We start from the raw sequence: 2086 nt of genomic DNA, 5'->3' as shown, positions 1-2086 counted from the left end.
TTCTGTTAAATAAAATATCTCCTTTTGAAGTGGACTTTGAGCTTTGTAACTTTGTAGATCTTTGTTATGCTCAAACAGCAACATTACAGACTAACTAAAGTTGAAAAAGTGAAAAAGCATAATAGGACCCCTTTAAGCAATCCCCTGTCTTTGAGGGACCTGAGATATAGAAAGCAAAGGATCTTTTGACAAAAAAATTCTAAATAGTACAAATTCTAAATGGCAGATAACCAGCAGATACTGTCAAACAGTATTTTGTGCAAGTAAAGTTTGTTTTTAGTGTGACGAGCGTCCCGAAGCTTCATCAGCGTCGCCCTGGAAACAAGCAAGGAACACCTGGCCGTCCTCATCACAGGCTGATCGGTCACAGCTGCAGCTCATCAGGCGGCGGCCACATAAGCCATGCAAGCCCCTGGAAACAAGCGAGGAACACCTGGCCGTCCTCATCACAGGCTGATCGGTCACAGCTGCAGCTCATCAGGCGGCAGCCACATAAGCCACGCAAGCCCTGCCATCTGGGAGACTTCTCCATGAGACTGAGCACTAACTCGCCTTCTAATTTCTCCCACAGACAGCAGCGTGTGACCGGCCAGCCCCACCGGAGCACTGCACGGACCCCCTGCACTGGGAAGACGGAAGAGAGCACTCACAGCACCGGAGCACCTACCTGGACCTTTCTCCCTATCACCCACCACACCAATAAATCCACCCTCCGGGGTATTGATTGAGATTTCTTGTCGTGTGATTCTTCACACCGTTACACTGGTGGAGAATGCGGGCAAATCAGTGAAGAATCACCGACAAGCGATCTTCTTCACCTCACCTTTTTTCCTTGTTTTTGTCTCCGGGTTCTGTCACAGGCGAGCGCTCCTCCCCCACCATGGACGAAATCCTCCAGCGGCTCATCGAGGTTAGCATCCGCCAGCAACAAATCGTTGAGCACCTCGCCAACCGTCAAGGGGAGACAGAGCAGGAGCTCGCAGCCCTGCGTGCCGCCGCCGCTCAACGCGTTCCGCTGCCGGACGGAACCCAACCACCACCTCGGAGCTGGTGGAGGCTGTCGAGCTGGCGGATGCGGCCCAACACCGGGATGCTGGGGAGAGAGCGCCGCCATTTCCCCAGAGGGTGGTCCAGGAGCGGCACGCACCGGAGGGCACCCCGCGACCAGTAAGCAGGCCGGCGGCTCCCTCTCCGCGGGATGAGCCCATGCCAACGGAAGTCCCCGCACGTCCCACACGGACCTGGCTGGCCGGCTGCATTGTGCACCACGACCTGCCGGTTGGAGCTCCAGAGGTGGAAGTGAAAGTGAATGGAAAGCCGTTCCGGGCCATCCTGGACTCGGGCAGTGCGGTCACTCTGGTCCAGTCGCATGTTCTCGCCCCCCGAACGGAGGGTAAAGCCTTCCTCCCCATAACCTGTGTCCACGGGGATACACGACAAGCCATCATCGAGGTGCCCTTCGAGCGCATCGGGATGGGCCTTGTGGGGCCGTTGCCTAAGTCTGCCCGGGGACATGAACACATCCTGGTGATTGTCGACTATGCCACCCGGTACCCCGAGGCAGTTCCCCTCTGAAAAGCCACCGCCAAAGCCATTGCCCAGGAACTTTTTCTGCTCTCCAGCCGAGTCGGCATCCCAGTGGAGATCCTGACCGACCAGGGTACCCCCTTCCTACCGCGTCCCTGAGGCTCGTCGGCGAGCTATTGAGGAGGAAATACAACAGATGCTGAAGTTGGGGGTTATAGAACCATCACGCAGCCCATGGGCCAGCCCAATCGTGATGGTCCCGAAACCAGACGGCACCCTGCGTTTCTGCAATGATTTCCGCCGCCTCAGTGAGGTTTCCGAGTTCGACGGATACCCCATGCCTCGGGTGGATGAACTGTTGGACCGGCTGGGAACGGCCCGGTATATCTCTACGTTGGATCTCACCAAAGGCTACTGGCAGGTACCCCTCTCTGAGAATGCCAAACCTAAGACTGCTTTCTCGGAATGAGACAGCAGCCGGAGAGAAAACTAAGTAGCCCCCAAAAATATGCGTGCCATGAAGAAAAGTAGGGTGTGCGAGGAGGTGGCTGGGCGTCTG

This window comes from Sinocyclocheilus anshuiensis, unplaced genomic scaffold (assembly GCF_001515605.1).
Source record: "Sinocyclocheilus anshuiensis isolate Anshui unplaced genomic scaffold, SAMN03320099.WGS_v1.1 scaffold126, whole genome shotgun sequence".
NCBI lineage: Eukaryota > Metazoa > Chordata > Actinopteri > Cypriniformes > Cyprinidae > Sinocyclocheilus > Sinocyclocheilus anshuiensis.
This window is presented reverse-complemented; position numbering follows the sequence as displayed.